Genomic DNA, 25,753 nt, shown 5'->3' with positions numbered 1-25,753 from the left:
TGGGAAGTCAAATAGTACTGGGTCTTTCATGGTTCAAATGTGAGACACAGGTCCCCGCAGAGCAGTCAGTAGGCTAAAGGATATTATTAGATTTGTGCTACTCAATTAGGACAGTTTCAAGATTCAAAGCCTTTAATTTTATGGTTTAAAATTACTGGGGCATTTCCAGTTGAGGGATTTATACACACCATAGGAGACAGACATTGCACGTGATAATGGCTCTAATCAGGGAAGACAACAGTGGTAAGATGGTAAGATGACGTCATTGCATCATGAAGATACTATTTTGGAAAGTAATTGTGCCACATTGAATGATTATTTGATGCTGGTGGAAACATGATTGTTGAATTAGAGTTATACAAGCAGCTGCCCATGTTTCTTATGACTGTATCTTGTTGAAGAAGAATACCACTTATAATGTATGAGGTGGGAAGAACTATGTTGCAGTACACCAGGTATATTCCAGCCCTTGTTTACGCACTTTAGTATGAATGGATGAGTGAATAACAGAGCCCATCTTGCAGTCATTAGCAAATTTGGTCAGCCACAGTTCTGGAATTTTAACTTAGATGTTTGAAGAATAAATGCCAAACAAGAGATGGACCACCACCGAACCCTGTGTTACCCAATTAGTTCTAATTTTATGCTCAGAGGGAAGTTCCAGCGACTTCCTCAACTTGAGATTTCCTGGATAGCCAATTTGAAATCCAACATACAGCATGTGGGTTTACATTAACTTTGTCTAATCTTTCAATAAAACCAGCATAGAGCATAGTGTTAAAAGCCTTTCAATGAAATCCACAAGGTTTACAAGACATGATTTACCCTTTACAAAACCAAATGTCTTGATGTCAGATAAATGAAGTCTGCTATAATATGTTCCATGACTTTGCATATAAGGCTAGTGGAGCTGACACACCTGTAATTATATGGCTCTGTAGAAGGACCACTCATGTTGGGAGACAGAGTGGCTGTTTTTCATGCATCTAGCACAAACCTTGATGATAAGCTGAGGCTGAGCGATGTCTGGAGAGGCTTGGATGGTGCATATCTGGCACTGATGAGAGCAAGGCCTGTTATATTGTCTGGTAAGGGATAATGGGTCAAAATATGGATAAGTGGGGTACAGTTAGCTCTAAATTTATCTGTAAACATATTGCTATATATTTGGAATAGCAATATGTGAAATTTTACTGACTGAGTGCAGGGCATTGTTGGAAATTATTCCTTAATTTTCTGACATAACTGTATAAAAGCTGTAATTTCCTTTGATATCTGTAATGACCTGAAGTTCATATACTGCTTTACATTTTCTAATGATGCTCTTAAGTTTCTTGGCTAGAAAGGGATTTTTTATACCTTTTCATTTTTTTCCTGCTTTCATTATACAATTTATTAATACAGAAGCTCCACTAGAAAGGCTTTACTGCAGAATTTGCCATTATATCATGCGGAGAAGTAAGGACTCGTCTATGTAGCTATTTTGGTGCTGCGAAAATGGAGGTAAATGCAGAATCCCACTCATTGGGTGAATTTTCAGTGAAATTTAGTCAATTTTTCATAAGCTTTTTATAAACTGAAGTAAGTTTCCCTTGGCAAAGTGCCTAAAAAATTGTCTCAATTGGTACACCTAGGACTGATAGAGAAAGTGACTGATTTATTGTCAAATTTAACCAGAGATGATGAGATGTGGCTTAGGAAAAGGGTAAGGACTAGGTTTATAAAGGCCATATCAATGATATTTTAATCTTTGGTGTCTAAATTTACAATTTGTTTCAGTACATCACTATTAACAAAGAATATGAAATCCTCAGCATATTCATTTTTAGATGTATTAGCGAACCAGTTAATGCCTGGTCAATAGAAGTCTTTAAGCAAAAAAAATATTTGTTTTGATATTTAACCCCTCAACAATGTTATGACATTTTCCAAACAATTTGGGGGATATTAATGGAGATATGTAGCTATCAATGAAATAATTGTTGAATTTGCTAAGGGTGATTTGGATCTCCAGGACAGCCAAGTTATGTTCATTGGTAATGTGATTTGAGGTGATGGTGTTTCTGACAAATGCAGCTACTACCCTATAGTCACTGAAAAGCCTGACAATGTGATAAACCCTAATATAAAGGGAGTGTTATCATTGCTCTGAAACCATGCCACAGTGATTACATAGATATGAATTTGCCTGACTTGCAGAAGAGCCTCAAGTTCTGGCATATTCCTATTTAGACTCCTAGCATTGAGTTGCACCACCATGATGTTGTCTCAATTTCAGTTTGAATTTGCTATATGAGAATGCTCAGTTGGGAGACTCTGCCTAAAAAGACACTATGTGGCCAGCAAAGACTATAGTCAGTATGCAGTAACCATGATATGAGAGGTGTAAGCCATCTTTTGTGAAAAAGGAGGTAACATCTACCATCTCATCCCAAGATGGCTCATAGTGGATCCTCGTAGAATGTCACCAACTACTTAGCCAGTTGCTAAAGACAGTTGTCTTGTCATGGTATCTAGGCATCATTCTTGGTGAAGGCAAGATATTACTCAAGACTAGTGTATTTCCTGCCTGTAACACATGCACAGTAAATTCCATCATATCTCTGTGCACATCCCTCTATATGGAGCACCTTAATTCATTCATGCCAGCTTGGGCCACCTCTAAATCATAGTCATAGTTATCTGGTTTAAGGGAGCATATGATCCTTGTGACATTGAAGATCTTAACAACAGGCAAGCAGTTTACAGTCACCCTGTTCTTGTCCAGTCTGGTGAGTATGGAGTATGTATGCCTAATGGCTAAAACATTTCACTGTTTGGAAGTAAACTTAGTAGGCATTAAGGACTGGTGAGTCTTGTGAGATATATTTGGATTTGCAATATGCGTGAGTAGAGAAAGAGTAGGTATTGCCTTGTGTGTTGGATGTTAGATTCTTTTCAAGTGTTTCTAGGAGGCTTTGGCAAGTTTTCTTTTAATGGACTCAACATAAGTCACAGGTTTAGGGGTGTGTTATGACTGATGATGTGGTATTACGGAGGTATGATGCTTACTCATAATGGGCTGACACAAGGATTTTGCCTCCATTTTTCTTAAATGTTTACATCTTTTCCTTGTTGTACTATCAGTTGGTAGAAGTAGTGAGCGTTGGTAAGCATAAGGTAGTTAATACACTGTCATAGAGCATCTAATGTGCTCAGTCTGACCATAGATGAGGTGAAAACAGACTGCTGAGCCATGTTGCCAGATAGTGGAGGAGCAGAGCTAGTAGTGGAACTCAAAGATTAGACAGACACTACTATAGTAAACCATGAAGACTTTTTAGATGGAGGATTTAGGGTGCGACTCTGAAATTACATTAAATGGTAGCTAATCTAACTGTAGTTTGTGTAAAAATAAAATGAGGTTTGTCAAGAATGATGAATAGTGTTGTTTCCCCTACATGGATAGTACCAGCACATATCTCATTACAGCTGTACTCAGCTGGGAAGGCAAGGTCACTTTGCTTGTTCTCATCAGAAGCCAAACAGTAACATTACTTCAGGCTGTTTCTTAAAATGTGGTTGATGGGCTCTATGGCAATCACAGTCTTATCCCAGATGTTGCACAGGTCTGTAAGCTTTTTGTACCCTTCTCTTGGTAGCTGTTCGGGATAGCATATACTGCAACTTAGCACAAGTGAGCTAAACTTCACACAAGTCCAAAATTAAAACTGAAGAGGTGACCAAACAGGGAAGGCCCATAAACACTGTCTAGTTAGAATCTGGAATCAATTTTCTTGTGCTCCTTCACTAATCAGACAAAAAGCAGTAGCACTAACCCCAAGCTGGTTCCTAAGAAGATGTTTTCAAACTTTCTGGTGATAAGTAGTCTCTAGGATCACTAGAAAATAAAGTCCCTCGTTCTTTCTCTTACCAGGAGTAAAGAATAATTACTGATCCCAAGCTTATTCCTGACAAGTGGTTTATAGGCTCTCATGTGTTTAGTACTTTTGCTTCAGAAGTTATAGATTTTAAAAGTAAGATGGAAAAAAATCTCTTGGTATTTAATTGTGATCTATGTGGATGAGAAGCTATGAAAGAGAACATCATTCAAACTTTAACAATTTAAAGGAGGGCCTTCTCAGACTTGACCTTTTAGTGCTCACTAGGGTGAGCAGATGAAATGAGACTTGGAGTTCTGAAAGTAATATTTGTAGTAAGGTCAGGCTACTCAATTATGGTGTAGTCACAGGTTAGCGGCAGCTCATAAAGATTAAACCCTTTTCTGTTCTGCTTACATTAAATAATAAATGTAACTTATTAGCACCTCTCCCAAATTAGACAATCCTTTTGCAGTCAAAGAATGAAAAAAAAATCATTGTTAAACGGGCCAATGAAGAACTTTTGAAACTCCAAATATAAACAACTTTAAAGTAAAACAAATTAAAAATAAAACAATCTGCAATAAAAGAGCAATAGAATAGAAACAATGCGAGTGTGCAAACCTTAAATGAAGAATTAAAAACATATGGCAGCAGTCACAGATAGTGTCAGCACTCAAAAATAGTCAAATAATGGAACAAGCAGTAGATTATTACAGCCACTCACAGTAAGTTTGTTCTTGTATATTATCATCGGCATCTACATTATTAAGCTTATTGAATGTTGAAGTATTACATAATGGACGTCACTAGAATATGCATGTATTGGTTGGATGGATTACATTTTTGATGTGTTCATTGTAACTCTTATGTTTTGTTGACTGGGACATGTCAAGTAGAAAACAATGGAAAAGACAGGAAAACATCACTGCTACAGAAAATAGTCTTCCTACAGGCACTGAAAGAGAATAGTCTCAGTTTAGCGGATGAAGGCAATTCATGCTAAGTGCAGCTTGAATAGTTATGGCAGGGATTATTGCAGCAGAACAATTCAGGGAGGGGGCCACACTAGGGCATTCTTGCAGTATCACTGCAGAATTACTGATGTGACTGATTATGCCCAAAGAGCACACCAGTGCCGTAGAAAATGCCACATATGCAGAAATACATTCTAGAAAGCTGACAGAGCCTGAGGCTTTCCTGAATGATGAAGCTGGTCAATATCACACTTACGGGTTTAACAAATACAGATTCTGAACACCTGTACCCAATTTTTTTCATGTGCACCAGCCTCATTGATTCCTTTCTAAGCACCTCGGGGCTGCAGATCTGCTATATATCTGATGCAGGATGCCAAAATAAGTTTGTAACTCTTATTATTACAAACATACACTGCATGCAGCATTATCATATGCTGGTACCTTATAAGTTAGTGCTACTTTTAGTATTATTTCACTGGTGATACAATAAATGAGACACTAATGTACATTCTATATCTAGGACTCCAGAAATATAGCTGTTGTTGATCCTGTTCAAGTGCCTGACATCGCTACCCATATCCTGGTAGCAGTTGCAGAGACTGCAAAGCACAATGCACACGGCTGGATGAAAATGATACTATGATGCAATGGCAGAACAACCCAGGACACAGATCTTTAAGGACACAGGTTACTCAAAGGAGGATGCACTTTGCATCCAGGCCTCACAGTTCTACATTAAAGGCATATGTATGCACTGGATGTGGGAATGTTACACCCTTCCTGCCATAATCTAACTTTACTTGCCAAGCCCAACTCCCCTATAGACTCCTTGATGTGCAGATGTCTATGGAAGTACATGAGCAGATACAGAAAATTACCATCCATGTCTATTCTGCTGCTATTCACGCCAGCCATGTGATAAGTGTCATAAATTACACCAATTACTACAGAGATGAGTAGAGCCATTGTTAGTATATGTGCTACGTGATGCATGTTATGGGCACAGGGCCTCTATTGTATCAGCCTTCATAATGATGTCACGCAACATCAGATTGAGCAGGTGTGGCAGAGACACATTTCAATGGGCAATATCACATGCAAGTGTATATATTTATCTGTAAATGCTGGGGAGAGCCAAGGCACATGTGCTACATCTATGCCTGGGACCGTTATCACGAACAGTATGACCACCTCTATAGCTGTACAATCTTACCTCACAGATGTGCTTGCCACTCTCGTTAGGATACAGTTGACAATGTGACACTGCAGTAACTGTAATCCAAATGTCTGAAATGAAGGATCTATAGTTGCAGGATTTCCAGCAACTGAAGTAATTTTACACTGAGATGTCACCCAACAGTGTGATGCCTCCCCTTTCCATTCTGCAAATTATAATGGCTATCACACATGACTCTTGAGTTACTGAGTGGTGATGTCTGATAAGTAGTGTAAACATATAATGCACTACACAGTATAGACGGTCCTAGTTTCAGAACAGTAATTACTATATTTGGTTGTTCTATGTCACATATGGTCCTCATTACAGTAACTGTAGGCTCACTCAGTAAAGATAAATGTTTTGCTGTCCACTTAAGTGACATTACCTAGGATATGCAAACCATCGCAGACCTTGTTAAGAAGTGTCTTCTATAGACATGGGCCCCTAGACAGCCTTGATTATATGAAGATGACTCAAGTGAACCATTCCTTATTCCTGCTGTGCACATAAGTTGTTTCTCTCAGCTATACCAATTTATGTTTGCTCCTTGTACCTGAAAAATGTAGATCTGCAATTCTCATTTTCATATATATGGTCATCCTATTTAAATGAGATTCATATGTGTAAAACTGACTATGCAAGCCTTTTTCCCTAAATTGCTGACTCTTAGAGAGTGTACAAAAATCAAGTAAATATACTTACCATTTGTGTATGTCCTGCTGACTCCTGGAGAGTATACATAAATAAAGCAAATGTACTTTGTATTTCTTTTCTACTCAGCATTTTTATATGGCTTGCCCACCATATGAAAACAATGTACTCAGGACTATCTACAGAGTCATAGAATAATAGCAAATAACATAAAAACAGACAGCAAATGACCTTTTACTGTAAGTGAACAAAGCGTAATGTTTTATATCATAACATTTCACAACAACATTAAAACATGCCAAAATAATAATGTGGAATTTAAACAAAGATTTAGTCTACTCTGCAGAAATCTGGAAACTTTTTACACAGGGTTGGAGCAAGTGAACAAATGCAGCTTCTTCCCAAGAGTTCAAACTGTGAACAGCACAAAGGCTAATTTAATGCAAATTAAAAGAGTTTGATATTATGAATGTGTGCACTGACAACAGATTATGGGATGTGCGCAGCAGAACAAACACAACTTCATGTTAACAATGTATACCCTGAATAAAGTGCACAGGCTATGTCATGGCAAATAAATGTGGCACCCACAGCTACAGCATCAAACACATTTTGGATTCAATTATTTCCTTTAGTTTGTTCACGAATCTATCATTATGCATGTGTTAAAAAAAGTTTATTAAATTTTATTTTTTTTAAAGAACGATACTTATTCTTAAATCTTTTCATGACATACATTGGATATAAAAAAATATTGTACAACAGACATAAGACATAGAAAAACTGGCCCAGGATACATTAACAATTGTGTAGGCCTCGTGTGGACCATAGACAATATTTACATCTTAGTGTGATAAGTAACAGCATTAATCACATATGCAGGCTGCTCATTCTGCTTAAACAAATGCTAGCACATTTTCTTGGCCAGTAATAGTGTTGGCAGCCATGAAAACCTGCTGAGCAGTGCTAGCACACATGCACAGTAAACAAACTGGTGTGCCTATGGGCAAACCTGTTATATGTGCTCTATGTCAGACATCATTGCCTAATACTAAGTATACCCAAACACACCTAGGGCCTCCTGCTGTTGTCAGTCTGATGGTAGAACAATAATTATGTACAATGTGATATAATCCCATATTGGAACATACGCCTAGGCAGCAACATACATTACATTATCTCATGTACTCAGTCCTGAGGAGGTGTCTTACTACAACTGGTATGGAAGGAAAATCTAATCAAATGATGGCATCAGTCTTCAATACAGTATTTCAAAATGAAAATTAAAATAAACTCTTGTAAGAAGAAACATCTACACAAGAACATGGCATATGTGAGTGACAACACTATTAACATGTACACTGAGTGTAATTAGAGATGTTGGGATTTGAACTATATACCTAACATCACAAGCTACCAACGGTTTGCTGAAACACAAGGGTCAATTGAGATTTATTTTACAACTGTGATGGTGCACATTTCAAGGGATGACATCATTACTGTATTACATCCATGTTTCCACTAAAAAGTGGTATAATGACACAAGCAGACTGTATAGATATACCTCATATTTGTATTTCCAGCCAGTTCTGCACAGTAAGAGGAAGAAGCACACACTCACTGAGGACAGTCAGTCCTGCATTTGAACTTCTTACCTATGTACTAGCATAATCTCAACACAAGTGCATTATACACACACACCACAGAAGAAGTCTAATTTTATGTGAGCCAGACTGCATCTTGATAAGATGACATTGAAGGATGTGTGTGCAAAACTGATTTTTACAGCTACATATGATGCTAAATGTTGTCAATGCTAACATGTGTAAGACATGTCCTGCATCCATTTACATGCACACGCACACACACACACACACACACACACACACACACACACACACACACACACACACACACACACACAGTCTTGAGGTTCTCCTTGCTGTATTTGAACTCCCTACCTATCTATTACAGAATCTACATGCATGTGTGTTCTAACCAAATGGCACAGGAGAGGTCTGACTTTGGTGGTGTGAGAGTGCATTTTTGAAAGTATTACCTCATCACTGCATTGCAGACAGTATGTGTTTGTGGAAAGATGGACAAAGGGATGTGGGATTCATTGCACCATGTACATGCATCTCCTGAGTGGAAGTTAAATAAGCACAGCTGTTGAATTAATCCTCCAGTGATGCAATGGCCCCACCATTTCACACATACACAGTTTGCTGTAAGATTATAAACCCCTACTTATCTAGTTATACAATGTAGAGAACAAAATGCTTAACGCAGGTGCTACCACAGATGTCTGATTAGTACACTGTGAGAGTGCATTTTATAGAGGATGACATTATTGTTGTGTTGCAGTGAAGATGATGTTGGGAGAAGGGTCTGACATTGATGTGGACTCACTCTCCAGTGTAAAGGTTTATCCAGACTATTAGTGAGTAAGGCTAGCAGTATGTAACACCATATTTACCTGGCTCTGTACATAAACTTTCATCCACAAAGTTGACTGCTGTAAGAATAGAGCCTTCTGCCTATCTAGTCACACATTCTAGAACATACAGTACTTAATGCAAGTACCACTGAAGAACTCTGACTTCTATTGTGTGAGAGTGCACTTTATAAAGGATTATTTCATTGTTGTATTGCAGAGGAGATGATGTTGGGAGAAGGGTCTGACATTGATGTAAACTTGCCCTCCAGTGCAAAAGTTTCTCCAGACTGCTAGTTGAGTGAGACCTGCAATAAGTAAGGTCATACTTATCTGAATGTGTACAGAACCACTCATACACACAAGTTGACTGCTGTGAGATTAGAATCCTCTACTCATCTAGTTACACAATCTTGAGGACACAGCACTTAACACAAGCACCACTGCAGAATTCTGCCCTTGATAGTGTGAGAGTGCAGTTTATAGAGGATATCATCACGTGTTGCAGGGAAGATGATATTGTGAAAAGGGTTTGACACTGATGTGGGCTCACCCTCCAGTCACACACACACACACACACACACACACACACACACACACACACACACACACACACACACACTCTGACTTTTGTGAAATTAGAACCCCCTGCCTATCTAGTTACACAGTCTAGAGTACACAGTACTTAATCTATTCACAACAAAGAAGTCTGACTTCTATAGTGTGAAAGCACAGTGTACATAGAATTAGGTTCTCAATCTGTACTAGAGAAGACATTGTGCTGTCAAAGTTTTTGGGAAAAGCTATATTTGTTGATATGAAGGAGTGATTGCAATCTTCTGATCACTAATAAATAGATACTGCTGACTTAAGTCAGGTATACTGTCATTAATGTCTACTGCAGAATGGAGACTGACATGTACCTGTTTAAAGCATTCATGGCTCATCAAGTTAGGATGATGGTTGTAAACATACCTCTCAACCTCTTAGCACAAGAAATCTTGACAAAGCCTGACATAGTGGGGGATAAAGGCCCAAAAATATGGACAGATTTTAAATATTGCTCTTATAAACTTAGAAAGTTGTAAGAATAAGATAATTTGTGTTAGCATGCATTTTTCTAAGGATATTAAGTCTGAAACTCAAATGTATGTCATTATTTAGTGACTTCATTCCACACATCATACCAGTGATTTGCCATAAAACCACAAATTTTATGAGGAACAAACCAAAAATATGAGGCAAAAACTGGACATTCTGCAAAAATCTGGATAGTTGAGAGCTATGTATGTAAACATTAATGAATACTACTGTTACTAGCAATGCTATGTGCTCATGCATGGGCAATGTGCACTATCAATACAAAACAAACCATAACTCTCCAATGCAGTAGGGCTAACTAATAATGACTTATATGTGCCAAGGCTCTATATGTGTGCCAAGGCTCTATGTGGCTGTATATCATTTGCAAGTCTCAGTGCTTCAGTGCAGACATAACTGTACAGAATTGAGTGTTCAGTCAATCACACAATTCAGTGCAGCTCAATATGAGCACAGTAAGCCATTTCCATGCAATGAAACAATAACATGCAGGAACAATGCTTATCTGTATTCAAAATATCTTCCTAAAGCACAATGCTGAAAAACTCATTGGTGCAGATGTTGGTAAAGTATTAGTGCACGTGTGAGTCTAATCTGAGGTGTTGAACTTGGAATGTAAAGTATCTAATCTGAGGTGTTGAAATTGGAATGTGAAGTAGCACTGCTCCCTGCCAAACTTTGTGCAAATAAGGAGAGAGAGAGAAAAGAGTCTGATTGTGATTAAATGTTAAGGTTTAATATGTCATGATGTCTACATCTGTCAGGGCAGTACTTGCTCAATGCCTTGCAGATATGCACTTTGCGTGTTGTACGCTACCTTTGGTGTTTTAAGGCCAATGATTTGTTCAAAAATTAATTGTTATGATTGCCTTCCTCATTTGCATGATGTTAGGCGGTGAGCAAACAAGGTTCACCACTGAAGGAAAACAATCAAAACTAAATATGGTTAGCCTGCTGTAGCATAAGCATACTTAGTGAAGATGTGCAGCTGTCAGCACTCTAGAGAGTACCGAGTGGAGAAAATCCATATCAACTAACTTTCTCAGTGGCACAGGGTGTCATTTCAGTGAGCTGAATGGAAAAGCAGAGGTGAAGCAGGGTTTGAGTCCAGTATGCAGATTATTTTACAAAGGTTGTCAGAATGTGATTACTGTAAGTAATTTTGATCATGACTGTATAACCACATAGGAATGATTATCCTAAATATGTTGATTGGCCAGACTGTGCCATTAATTTCTACAAAAATAAAATATTATACCTACATTGTATCAGGCATGCTTCAAGGAAAATCACAAGTTAATTGTGTGTACAAGTTGTTAAACATGACAAGGATGATATACATTTAGAAATAATTGTTATGACTCAGCACATATCCTATTTGTGTAGGGCATGATATCTTGTGAAGTGTGGACATTATGCTTCCTTATAGTAATGATAGTAGCCAAATGATATAAGATGACCATTTCATCCATCAGCCTACTAAATATGTTACAGCATAATGTGATGAGGCAGAAGAGGTGATGAGGGACACAAATATGGAGAGACACATAAGGGTCTGTGTTATGGCACATTTATGAACATCTTTATGGTGTGTTTGTATTGGGTGTTTCCTCATTCAGAATGTGCCCTGCTCTGTACCATGAAGTGATTGATAGAGGGATAGAGAAGGTAGAGGAATGAGAATAACCGATATATCCACATACATCTGGTTGAAGAAGGTGTAGGAAATTGGAACCATGATGGTGACATGAAGATGGCAGTTTGTTTATAGCACAACACATAATATTAATATGGAGAAAATTTACATTATTGTATAACATGTGTCGGGATTCAAACCTTTGTCAGTAGAAATAAAATTGACTATTTCAGCTCAGCACAGAGGAACTCATGCTAAAATAACTTGCAATCACTCACTTTGAGAGACACTCACAATGTATTTAATAACGACATTTGGTATGCAGTAGAATTCAATGCCCTTATATCAGTTGTGGCCCACCTCACAGTTTACATGGTATCCAGCAGCCTGATACCTATGGAAGAGTAACTGTATCACAGTTTATTACCTTAAGTCCATTTTAGTATAGCACAGCAGATGTACTGACTTTGGTACTAAGCTAAGCGTGTCAATGTGGTCTAAGGCAAAAACTCACCACATTTTGCAATAACACTTGAAATGCCATTTAGCATTACATAGTACACTTGTTTGTTTCCAGACCTCATGTAAATATTGAGTTCTACAACTGATAAAACAGAACAGGATAGACAGATACATAGACGTACACATGAAAGAGACTTATAAATATACACAGCAAGGATTTCAATTTATGCTGGATGGGAACCTTGACAAGATGCAAAATCCAGTTTATAGAGGTGATCATTATCTCAACATACCACAAAGAAAGTCCTACTTCACACATGTGAAAATCACATAATTGAAAGGACAGTGATAGCCTGTTGTGGTGAAGGAAGATGTAGGTATTAGATTTCAAGAAAAGAATGACAATTTGAAAATGCCATAAGATGAACTTTACATCTACTGGCCTAATGAAAAGTCAACAGTGAAAAGAGGTGAGAGAGAGAAAGGGGGAAGATAGAGATGGATGGGCAGAGAGAGACATATCAAATGTTAGTTTTATGATACATGAATGCATACTTTTGTGGTATGTCCTCATTATTAGCCTGTCATGCTCTGTATCATTAACTGATGGCTATGGAGATCAAGAAGGTGTAGGAGATGAAAAACATGATTATGGCATGAGTAGAATAAAAAAAGTTTAATAATGCTTCCTTATGGGCAAGAATGTCTTTTCAAATGCTTTTTTGCCGCAGAATCTAAAATCTGTTCATGAAAGGTCATAACTGGATAAAAATTAAGATGTATGTTATTAAACATAACACAGGTGTATAACATCACATTAAGAAATAAAGTGACTTACATCTGGACTTGAACTCTTGATGCTATAGCCAAAAAGCAATCTTCAGACAACTGACTTATTTCAACACTCCAAAGAGGAAGTTGCACTTAATTGCATCCAATAGTCAAACAACTGCTAGATTAAATGGTACAATGTATTGCTTTTATTTTGCCTTCCTTTACTCTATATTCTGATAGCGCAGCATGTTTAAGCACCTTGGTGCAAGGATCACCAGACTACTGCTGGTAATGGCAGTAACTGGCCATATTTTGCCATAGACATGAACAACCATTTGTTATCATTTGCCATTGGTGTGTGATGCCAAACTCTGCGTAAATGTTGAGGACATAAACTGAAGTCTTTTTTATGGGCCATTTCTTGTCATGTGTGTTGTGTGTGATTCTATTTTTGACCAGATTAAATATGAGAACAAGAGGTTGATAAGGAAGTGGTGATAATGGGGGGGGGGGGCAAGCAGAGGGGATGACAAAAGGGGAAGGAAAAGATGAATTTGCAGTAAGGTAAAGGGAGAGAACCATATCTATTCATCTTCACAACATAAACGTAGAACTGTAGACAAAATTTGATGAATTTGGACTGTCATCAAACCAAGCATAAGTGACAGCATAAGTGACAGCAACAGAATAATGTTATAGAACCAATTGTAATAAATTAAGTGTGTCAAGAAGACACATAGTTGAAGTGTAGAGCAATGAATGGGTCTGTATTTTTGTGGGACAGATGGACATTTTTTTTCTTTAAAAGAGAGAAGAACTTGGAGAAGGGGGTTAGGAATGTGAGGGTCATGTAGGTAGGGTAGGTGAGGAAGCAGGCGTGGTCATACAGGATAAAAAAGACAGATAGAGATGGTGATGTACACAAAAGGTTGTGGATACCATGATATGAGAGAGATAGGAGACATCAGAGATGCACCCACATCAAGCCTGAGAACAGTGAGAATCTAGTCCTCATCCTCAGAGCTGTCATCACTGTATTCTGTCTCACTTTCCTGTGGCAGTGCTCGACATGGCATTGTCTTTGCAATATGATGAAGCACCATTTCTGCATTGCTGAGTCAGGCACTGAGACCACTTTCCATGATTTCCTCCATCAGCCCTGTTAGCTCTTGCCAGGTGACAAAATCACCACTTCCACTACTACTACTACTCTTGTAAGATACTAGTGCACCAGCAACCATGGTAGAGCTACCTGGCACAGATGGAGCAGGTAGGGGAGGGGTTGTGAAGGCACTGATGAATGGTTGTGACCCTGAAGAGCAGGGTGTTGGTGCTACAACCCTTGGAGGGATGGCAGGTCAATCTGCAGTGGTTGTTGGATATTCCCATGCTGTCATTTTTTTAAGCAGAATTGTATGACAGCAGAACAATTTTAAACCATAGGAAATATGTTTTTAAGAAAAATTTTATTCATTTAATATGTTTAAAATATATACACAGAAAGGAAGAAATTCAGCATCACATACTGTTATACAATGTAAGGAATACATTTAATCATCAAGGTAATCTTATACAATTAACACATTAAGAGTCTTGGTATTATAACAGAAACATTTCAAGACTATCCCAACCATTAAATGTCTTAGTATGATTTACAGATCTTCTTCACTTTTTTTTTCAGTTTACATAGTATTGCTGTTAAATTGAAACTTTTCTTTGGATGTAGGAACTGAATTTTATTTTCAATTTTTTGTAATAACTTTTCAAACTACTTCCAGGAGACTCCAGAACAATTGTTATTGTTTGGCTTTTACAGAAAAGGAAAATGGCCATTCATTATTATTATTATTGCTCTAGTTAAAGAACAATTATCAGACCATGACCCCTTAAAAACATACTAATCTCTTCCCAATATACATATAATTTTTCACAATCCACAAATGTTTGTTCAGTCATCTTTTACATCTTTACAACATCTCCGACAAACTGAAGAAGTCATTTTACCAAACTTAGAGATTTTATACTGAGCAAAAACATTCTATGTATATATTACCACATAAAAACTTTCCAGTATAAACCTGAAGAGGTTTGACTAACTGATTTAAGTAACAAAGTTTAATTTTTACCATTTATTGAGTCACTAAATCGACTGCTATCTAGAAAGTTCCAGAATTTCCCATCAATATTATTATTAGTAGTATTATTATTAGTATTATTTATAATTAACTTATATAACATGAACAAACTTCCTTTTTAGGTCAATTTACCTTTGATGACACATTCATATATTCATATAATGGAGAAATTGTTTTCTGTTCCTGTTCAGTCATATTATCTACAAATTAATTTTATTTCTTACAGATGGATAATCTTAACGATTCATTGAATATTCTGGTGACTTACATTTTCCTTTTTCAAAGAAAACAGACCATAATACTAATCCATTTCTTTTTAGTAAATTCATTTTAATGTTGTTCTGAGTTTTCTTAAATCTAGAGGGGGGTCTATGTTTACTGATCAAATGAAAAAAATAATTGAACAACCCGATCAGTGAACACAAACCAGAAAATGTTCAGTCATCAAACATTTACTTCAGGGAACATGTGAGATGGGGAAAGTAACTAGTTGGCCAACATTTCCCCATTTCACACACCACATTATTTTAAACCCACCTAGGTGGGTGGCTGCACCCCCACACTGTCAAATGTGGGGGGCTTTTGCTCCTATACATCCCTAACTATATATAACAACTCTGAGATCACACTATAGTAGGGAAAAGGGCATTGAAGTAGTTGCCCAACATCAGGAAATTTGCCCTTTTCCCCACTGTACTGCTGTCTCAGAGTTGGTATATATAGTTAGGGGAGGGGGTACAACCCCCCCACCTGGATAGGTTTGAAATACTGCAGTGTGTGAGACAGGGAAATGCTGGACAACTAGTTACTTTCCCTGTCTTACACATTTGCTGAAGCAAACGTTCAATGAATGAATGAATGTTCAGTGGGTTGTGTTCACTGATTGGATGTTCAATGACTTGAACATTTGATCAATAAACATAGACCCATCTAGAGTTACGTGCAATGGGAATGCACAAAAAATTCCATTTTAATAAAAATTGAGTCTTAAAATTATACTTCTTAACTATTTTAAGAATTGATTCCATATATGCAGAGTCTAAAGACTGAAATGAAATTCCTTTTAAGGTAAATTGTATTAACCAGATGAAAGGATTGTTACATATTTCTAATTTATCATATCTGATAAACTTGAAAGAATTTAGTAAAATCTGATCCTGAATGGTTTTGCATTGACGAGTAAAAGTTGAGCCTGTCCAGAGTAAAACAAAGTTAAAATTTGCAGCAATACAATAAGGTTCTACATCTGTGAAGCTAATGCCACTATACTCCCATACTCTTATATGATTTTTATGAGCAATTCTCATTTTTAGAGGCTACAGTAAGAATGAAGTTAATATTTTCCCCATTTTCTTTAAAAGCTTTTTCATCAGGTATTAAAGCTATTGAATACAATATATATATATATAATCTTGGGCAATATAACCATTTTAATAAGTACTAACCTATCTTTGAAAGTAAAATAAAATAAATTAAAATAATTCCATTTTTTAATAAGAAGTAAAATTTCTTCAATTATTTTTTTCAAAATTATTATTAATAATCTTTCTTACATATTGATAGATTTTTATTCCTAAATATTTTAGTTCTTTTCTATCCCAGTTATATTTATTTTAAACTTGCTATCCAGTAATTGATTTAATACCAATGTTTCAGCAATACTTCTTGAAACTTTTCTATTTCTTCATCTGTTTCTTAAATTGAATAATGTATATCTCCTATAGTTAATAAAACATCATCTGCAAATATCTGTATTTTAAATTGATAATTTTTGTTAATTGAGAAATCATCAATTTTTCATTGCTTCATATGCTATTAGATAAGGGCTTGATAACTAATGCAAACAGTAAAGGGAACAACAGACACCCTTGTGTTGTGTGTTTGTTTAAAGTGAATCCTTAAGAAGTGTAAGATCCAGTTTTAATACATACTTTGGACTATCCATACAGATTTTTTAAATATTTAAATAAATTGCTCTGGAAATGCAAATTCTTCAAAAATTTTAAACAAGTAGTTTCAGTCTACAGAATCGAAATATAACTTGCTGTCTAAGCTAATTAGATTTCATTTCTTGTTCATTCCTTTTGCTTAATCATAGCTAGTTACTACCACTTTTTTTATTATATGTTACTCTATTGACTACAAATCCATATCTTTATAAATGTATCTAATATATCTCTTAATTTTGTAGTGAAAATGGAAATCAATATTTTACAGACTACATTTAATAATGAAATAGATCTATATGAGGAAATAACTCCTTTCCATCTTTAAGTATAGGTGACATTATGGAAAATTTCCAATAGGGATGAATTATTTTGTCACTCTGAATTATCTTGAAAATGTTACTTGGAAATTCTAAAATATTTAATGGAAGCAGACAATCCCCCGGATTCACGAATCCCCCGTGTAAGACTAAATAAGTCTTACTCGGAGGCTGCAGTTGAATGGTATGACGTCAGTGTGTCATGAATATTCATGAAGGCACGCTGACTCTACCCCAAGTCTAACACGGACCGTGCAGGCAAGCAAGGGGCGTGTCCGATTGCCGAGCAGTGTAAAGGTCCACGCCACTGCAAGTGTGTGAAATGCAAAATGTCAACACACAAGAGCGAGTCCACTCAAATGTCCATGTACCCAACACCACACTCCCTGACATTGTAAACCCCCAGCACAGTTATAAAAAGTAAAACATTATTTTTTTTTCTAATTCCCATTATAGCTGCCCGTATTTGTGCATGTGTGCGTGGGTGTGCCCATTGCTTAGCTGCAGTTAGCAATCTCGACATGGAAGAGCATAATAAGGAATGTGTATGCAAACTATGCCAAATAGTAATAGCGTAGTGGTAGAGCGTTTGCACAAAAAGAAGGCATTCACGGTTCGAGTCCTACCACTCCCCTTCCTATTTTATGTTCAAAATGAGTAAATCAAATAAGCCCTGACAGATATGATAAAACTTTTACTAAAAAGCATTGAAATGGCCTATGTATCAGTGAACAAAATGTAAAGTTATAAAGGAACCTGACATATAATTGTCCGCAGTTAAGCAGCGCTTTACCCAGCGCAATGTAAATGCCCATAGCTAAATCACGCTTTACCCAGCACAATTTAGTTGCCCATAGCTAAATTGCGCTTTACCCAGCGCAATGTAGTTGCCCATAGCTAAATAGTGCTTTACCCAGTGCAATCGTTTTGCATGGAGGTGCGCGCCATGCCAACCAGTGCACCGTTGGGCAGCGTGGAGCAACGTAGAGCAAAGTTGCTTAAACACAGCCACGCCCCCTAACCTATCTGGACAGTAGTAAAATAAAAAGCAATAAGGTTTGAACCCAGGACACTGTGCACTATAATCAAAGTACTGCACCACTAAGCCACTCCAGCTTAGGATAAACATCCACTGTTAACATGTGTATATATATATATATATATATATATATATATATATATATATATATAGTAATAAATGTTAGATTAACCATTGCTAAGCAGGTCTGCAGTCAGCCGAGAATATTCAAAAATGGCCAATCACAGAAAAGTGCGGGAAATGCGGCATATTTAAGCTGCATAGGCGGGAATACTCGCCATAACTGATTGTAGCTCACAACTGCAGTTAGAATGTCTGGTGCTGGAGAGGGTACACGCTTTAGAGCACAACACTGGGGCATCAAGGAGTCAAGATACATGGTCTGGCTCCTAGTCCATCGGCATGAGACTCGACTCCTGCAGGGCCTGTTCCAAGGAATGGAGTATAAGGCAGAGGCTTGGAACCGGTTGGCTCATGAACTCACCAGTGCCACAGGTGTCCCTCGGACTGGTGAGCAGGTCCGTCACCACCATGCAGACCTGAAGAGATGGAAGCAGGACCTTCTGAACCAGTGGATCCAGGAGGCCCGTCATATGCATGATGCCCCACTACTAAGTAGGTAGCCATGGAATGTAGTATGTAAGACATGCTAATATAGTCTAAATAATGGATAAGTATGTCTCAATATCCCTTCATTTACTTCACAGCTGCAGGTGTTCATGCTATGAATCAGCAAGCTTATGCAGATAGGCTGCTAAGGCTGCGCCACCAGGCAGGTTAGTAAATATTCTGCATGTATTGTTACATGATATATGTGAGTGAGCATGACAAAAGTGTTTTAGCCCAATAATACAGCAATAAAATGCCCTGAATAAATCCTCTGCATGTACTGTTATATAACAAATGCAAGTGAGCCAGAAATAGAGTGTACTAACCCAGCAATCAATGTAAAATAAGTGGGGAATACTGTCTCTCCATGTACTGCCATAACATATAAGTGAGCAGGCCTGAAAAAGAGTGTTGCAATCTATCAAGAAAGGTATAATATGTCCTGAATATGTTTTCTGTATGCACTGTAATATCAAATAGAGAGAGCATGTAGAAAAGAGTGTTCAATGTAATTAATAAAGGTATAAAACTTGGAGTGTGTCTGTGTCACTTACTTTGAAATGTTGTTGTACCCTTGCAATAAATAAATAGTACTGTTGTATTAGGTGCTGTCAACCCACAGTTGTGCAGTCCCATAAGAAGTGGATGAAGGAAGTGGCAGTAGCTGTGAAGCATAAAACATTTATTCCCTGAATAAATCCTCTGCATGTAATGTTACATATCATTAGGCAGATAGACAGGAATAGAGTGTAGTAACCCATGAATAAAGCAACAATATGTCTGGAATACTATCTCTGCATGCACTGTCATAGAAAATAAGTGAGTGAGCCAGAAAAACAGTGTTGTAACCTATCAATAAAGGTATAATATGTACCGAATAGGTCTACTGTATGCAATGTAATATCAAATAAAGGAGAGAGCCTGTAGAAAGTAGTTTTAATGTAAATAAGAAAGGTATAATACTTGCAGTGTGTATGTGCCAGTTACTCAGAAATGTTGTTGTACCCTTGCATTAAAGAAATATTACTGTTGTATTAAGTGCTGACAACCCACAGTTGTGCAGTCTCATATAAAGTGGATGAAGGAAGTGCCAGTAGCTGTTGAAGCATGTAACAGTCCTCAACAGTTGTTAAATGGCTGACATGCATAGGTAAATCTGGCACATGAGTAGCCTGTCAAGGTGTTCCCCAGAAATGTTAGTGTGCTACCTGAAAAGTAGGGTTGTGTAGAAAATCAAGTGAAAATGTCACATGAGCACATCCAGATGTGCAGATACATAAAAATATAAATAAAATACAAGTATGTAGCAGTAACATCTGCATCTTGGACAGTTACTATGTCAGATATAGGTCAGGTATATAATGAAGTAGCCAAACCCATAATGCAATCAAATGCATGTTGCCTAGTGTAATAATACATGTAGGGGATATACACCTGCAGTCAATAGGAATTTAGTGTACAGATAAAGTACTAATAAGATGTTAATGGAGGTTTCTTTTTACACCCTACTCCATGTGCATAAACAATGCAATTCCACACCTCAATGGGTATGTCTAATCTCATAACATTTGTTGGGACATATGTCCTATTGTTATATAAAATCTGCATTTACTTTGATGCTTGTCCCCTGTTAAAACACCACAATCTTGGTGGCCTGTTGCCACCAATCATCCCTGCATGCTGTTGTAATGTCCACTGTCGTTCAGTATATGCAAGTGTTATGCTTGCTGTTCAACTGTTGTAACCCTGGTATGTTGGGTTAATGGGAATATTACTGCATGCTGTTACAACTATCTTGGAATGCTGTTGTCTATGTTGTAATTAAACACACCTAATCACAGAATGTATGGGAAGGCCAGTCCCAGCAGACCCACCTGTCCCTCCTCAGCTGGCAGTTGCACCTGGCACCAGCAGGTCTGGTACCCAGCCCGGGCTACCCTCCTCCATTGGTCCTGTGCCACCTTTGGGTGGAAGCACTGCAGGGGATGGGGCTCATCCCCCCTGCAAGCGTGGGTGGAGAAGGGCTTCCTGTCATCCTCCGAAGGGTCCGGGTTGTGGTGCATAGGGAGATCCAGCGTTTAGTCGCTGATCCCCTACGCCAGCTCGAGGCGAGAGTGGTGCGACTCACAGGTGAGCCTGCCCCTCCTACGCAGCCCCCAGCACAGCAACCCTCTGGTCTGTGAAGGTACAGTGGTGACTGCCCATGGGTGGGGATCTCAGTCCCACTGTTACCATCTGTGGGCTCATGGGCTTGCAATTTCCAAACATCCGTCCCCGTCAATTGTGTTCACCTACCCTATGTGTCATACTCCGCCCCTGTATGTGTCTTATTTGTCTTGTCTGTTTACCTACCCAACCTACCTACCCAAATATATCTACTTCCTCTACCTCACTTTTCACTCTCCCCTGAAAAAAAAAAAAAAAGGCTATCTGTACCCGCAAAAAAATTACACCCAATACATAGCTCCCCATTTTGCACACATGTCCGCTGGACATGTAAACTGATAATTATAACTGGCAGTACAACATACTTTGTTGTCCTCACCCCTCTCTCAGGGGTGGAAGGTTTCAAATTTCACTCCAAATTTGCTACATATGCACATCTGTTTCTGGTAAATAAATGGGCAGCTATGGACCTTCCCTACACCCGTCCTGCACATCCCAAGCTTGTGTACCTACTGTCTTTCCCTCTTTGTGACCCCTTTTTCACCACTTTCCTATCTCCCCATTTTCTTTTCTTTCAAAGAAATTAGCGTGGGGGTTAGCGGGAGTAAGCACTTTTAAGCAGTAGTAAGCGGGTTTAAGCAAGTGTGCACATGTGTGCACTTAGCTAAGCATCGCTAAGCATCACGCAAACCCATGCAAACCCTCTTACAACTGCTTAAAAGTGCCTTAGTCACTCTGTGTCAGGGCCCTTGTTCTGCTCAGCAGCAAAATAAAATACCTCTGTCAGTCTCGAACCCCAGACCTTGGGCACATTAGACTGCATGAAGTACGACTAAGCCACAACAGATATACAATAACTCGGTGCTGGAAAAAATATATCATGCATTACAATGAGTGAATGTAAATGAAAAATAGGAAGGCCATAACACAAAGCTTGTTCTGTGGATCTTTACCAGCAATTGTTGTGGGATTGCATTACATGAGTGTGATGTGAGATGCCGCCAATCAAGCAGAAAATAATGTTACAGAGGCACTTTACAACCCCCACACAGTATCATAGCAGGACAAACACTGGCATATCTGAGTAGGGCAGAGGCCATACCTCCTAACTCTGTCAGCATTCCAAGGATGTCCCTGATTGTGAAACATATTTTAGCTGTGTCCCTCAGAATCCCTCAGAAAAGTACTGATGCCAGTCAGAATGGTGGGCTATTACACAATGAATACTGACAATAATAACAGTAGACACCGCTTGTACGTCATGAAAGGAGTACTAATCCATATGCACTGCTTCACTGAAGTCTACACCTACTGTCCCTATTATATGTAAGGTGTACCTCACTTTCAACTACCTATCCCTGACTCCATGCAAAGATGGATCTGAGTGTTCCATAGGCCTGGCAGAGGCACAAACACACAGGCATATAGGCTATACTGCTGTTACACACTCTGCAAATAGCTTTGTTAGGACCTCCCCAAGCATACCCTTATGTAGGAGTATAACACAGAAATACCAATGGATGTAGCCATGTACTGGTAGCAACTGACTGTAACAATGCCATTGTAACAGTGCTGAAAACACCTGTGAGTTGCACAGACAAAGAATGACAGTGTAACCTCTGGCTACCATCTGGGTAGGTTCACAGTTGGGAACTATGCAGACAGACGACTTGCCCTGATAAACTCACAGGTACACACCAATCCTGTAAGTCCAGTAAGATAATATTCACACATTAATACATAATGCTCTCTTTATGTAAGCATCCCCCCCCACAATTAAAAGATACTTGTTAATTTAGGGTCTACCAAGTGTGTAGGTAGGCATACTCAGTACAGGAATTGTCCAGTTGTCCTGCGAACCCTGTGCTAATGTCAACACTAAAAAACACAAACCCTGCAGAAGTCAGTACATTAATATTACCAGTATAACAGTTCACAAACAGTTCATGTGCCAAGAGAATATGTCTCAATAACTACATTTGTATGGCAGTTAATTATATGAGTAGAAAATAAACTACATAGTCACATAAATGTTGTTTAAGCATTTGTAGTGGTAAGTAAAACTCTACACTGATAGCTCAGTACTGGAAGTGACGATAGTCAGGTCTGAGTACAACATGTACATCACTCTCTACACCTCTAGCTTCATTTATAAGATGTATACCAACCTTCTGACTTACACAGCAGTGTCCACAGCAAACAAGCATGGGCCCACTCTGGAAATCTGAAAGGGCTATGCCTACATACCTTAGCAATTTATAGAATTGGGTTGCTATGACAGTGAGTACATGCATTTACCAAATGCTGGGCAACAATTGGTGCAGAGGGCATCACATGCACATGTGCAGATACCTATAAAAGCAGATAGTACTTGCTATCCCCACATGCAAGCATTACATTGCACATTCCAGACAGTGAACAACTCCAAGCACGTAAGAAAAAAAAAACAAAGCAAACTACAGTACGTTTCTGTACTTAATAAAAACAAAAACATCAAAGCATACACAGATGGACCTGAAAGGAACATATAGGTATGTAACAGTTTGCAGTTACTGGCAAGTAGTAGATGTTTATGATTAGTACTGTAGATCCTCTGAAACATGCATATGTGGCAGCAGTAGGTATGTATGCACTGATGCCATGCATAAGTATTGCCATGGAGAAATTGTTGTGTAGCTGTGTGCAGTGGGACATAAGTGTGACATTTGTAGCTCAGCAGTACATGTCAAACATCTGAACATGTTATCTATGGTCTGTACAATACTGCGTTTAATGGCAGTTTAGGGTAGTACTGCAAACACCTATATAAACTTGGATGTCACAGAGTAAGACATGCATGATAGTCACATAATGTGTAGCTTAGCATTGGCAACTGCTGTAGCAGGCTAGTTTAGTAATGTATCATTTGCAGCTATGTATACCCTTGTACTATTACTGTATGCACACATGTGACAACTGCCCATGTTGTAGCAAGGCCCAACAGGTCATCCGTGAGGTGTATGGACTTACAACAGTGTGGACCTTGTGTCTGTATGGCACACACATATGGCGAGATACATGTCTGTCTGATTTATAAGCATCTGAACATGTGCATAGAGCAAGGGACATACTGCAACTGTTTTTGAAGGGTGGACATTTATATGTTGGTGCAGGTTGTTATGTGCATATTTATATGTAGGTTGTAGTTTGTGCCAAACAAGACAGCATACGGTGCTGGCATATGACATGTGTTGTTCAAACGCCATGGGTATGATTTGTTAGGTATATAGTCTTTCAGATAGGGGGTCCTGCTAAACATATATGGGCTGAGAACACCTTCCATGCATTCTGCACAAGACTGTGCAATATCATTGCATAACTGTATCCCCCTCAACCTTTGCATAATTGATATTCCCACCATGAAAGGTGGACTATATATATGCCGATATGCATATCTATGTGTACACCACTGGATGTTCATATGTACGCTCCAGATGAATGTTGTACATGTATTGCCATCCCTGTTGTTAAAAGCCCTGTACCCATGAACTAACACATAGGTAGTAGTCTACTCATCACCGAAGGTGTGATAAGAGACTACGGGACACAGGTGGACAGTAGTGTCCCTAATGATGATCACTGTGCCACACTAGTCATGTAAACCTAGTACAGTCCACATGTCGTCAGTAAATGTGTATCATCCATGGAAACAGAGGTCAGTGCTCCACTCCACTCATCAGTCATAACACCCATCATAGAGTACAATGTCCCTGTTGGTATGTACCTCAGAAGACATCCACAGCAACAGTAGACGCCAGACACATACCTCACAAAGTGTATTACCAGATTCAAACAGATGCCCTATGCTGACTGTCTTACAAAACCACAGCTACACTGTGTCGCATACCGCCTACCCAGGGGCAACCCCTGGCTAACATACAAAGCTATGGCAAACCTACAGGTGTTGGACGTGCTTCATGTAAACAGATGGAACACCAGACAAGATACACACTTTACTGATCTACACCTTGTAATGTAAAAAGCAGAACATGCTCGACTGGCACATTATCATCACAGACACATACCATACTGTGGAACCAACTACCTATCAACAGCAAATGAAGGTCCTCATTAGCAGTTGCCATGAATAACAATGATGATTGCATGTGAGATAGGAAAAATAACCCAGTAATCACCCCTGTGGCTCTGCATGACAGGGGCACATGAACCTACATTACATGGGTGTTGTAGTGCAGGGTACCATATGTCTAGGCTTCCATAGGCCCTATGGATAACAGCCTATCAGCTACCTAGGACATGATACACACACGCATGTACCTGTTGCATCACATGCTATGTGAGGTTGACTGTGTGTGAAGGAGAATGTGTATGTGAATGTGTCAATGATGTGTATATGTGTGATAGCCTAGTGGGAATCT

The sequence above is a fragment of the Protopterus annectens genome, chromosome 2.part0, assembly GCF_019279795.1.
Source record: "Protopterus annectens isolate FY-2018-M chromosome 2.part0, PAN1.0, whole genome shotgun sequence".
Lineage (NCBI taxonomy): Eukaryota > Metazoa > Chordata > Ceratodontiformes > Protopteridae > Protopterus > Protopterus annectens.
The sequence above is the reverse complement of the archived record's forward strand: the minus strand, read 5'-3'. Positions refer to the sequence as shown.